The sequence below is a fragment of the Montipora capricornis genome, chromosome 10 (genome assembly GCF_036669925.1).
Source record: "Montipora capricornis isolate CH-2021 chromosome 10, ASM3666992v2, whole genome shotgun sequence".
NCBI lineage: Eukaryota > Metazoa > Cnidaria > Anthozoa > Scleractinia > Acroporidae > Montipora > Montipora capricornis.
The window spans coordinates 29,032,489-29,033,305 of record NC_090892.1 but is presented as its reverse complement, the minus strand read 5'-3'; positions in this window follow the sequence as shown (position 1 = coordinate 29,033,305).

Sequence of the window (817 nt, the reverse complement as noted above, 5' to 3'; positions counted from 1 at the left end):
GGTTGAAACGTTATTGTAGGAAACAGGTCCCATGGCTTTTTTTCCTTCAACCCATTCACTCCTCAAGTGCCCCAGCTGACGAGTAAAATTGTCTGGCATTAGACTGAGTAAAAACTGTTAAATGTCACGGCCAGGAGTCAATGTGTTAATGTAGGGGACATAATATTGCTTTAATTGAAATTTTTTTCATCTGTTCAGGACACAGATATAAATCTGTTTGGGAGAGTCAACAATAATACTACCTAGTTCTCTACTCATCATTGGCCCATCCAGGTTTCTTTTGTGGAGGGTGGTACATTGTATATAATGAACTTTTTTCTTGGTCTAACAAGGCTGCAAGTTTCAATGGTCCCAAATAGTATCTTCCAAGGTATTTATCTTAGACTACTGATTCCAATACAGTGCATTGTGTCACAGAAAGATTGTTGAGGTGCAAAAAATGGTACATAAGTATGTTTCATTGCTGAATTGCGATAAATATTGCGCCCCCCTCATGTGAAGTTGTCCCAGCTGCCAATTGGTACAAACTACTGCCTCTCTGCTGTAAATTTGAAAATGGGATTCCAACTACTGAACTTTTGGCTGCCGTGTGAGAGGGGTAGGGTTAGCCTGTCAGACCAACTCTCTCTCTCCGGTTAACTCCGGTCAGACCAACACTCAGGGTCTTTAAATAACTGAGGAGCAAGTGCTGACTTGGAGATGACATTTGCAAATGGTTAGACTTTCTAGTCTTCTGGATTGAGGACAACACTTGTTGATTAATTCTGTACGATGTTAAAGAACCCATACACTGTTTGCAAAGAGTACAAGTTCCTGG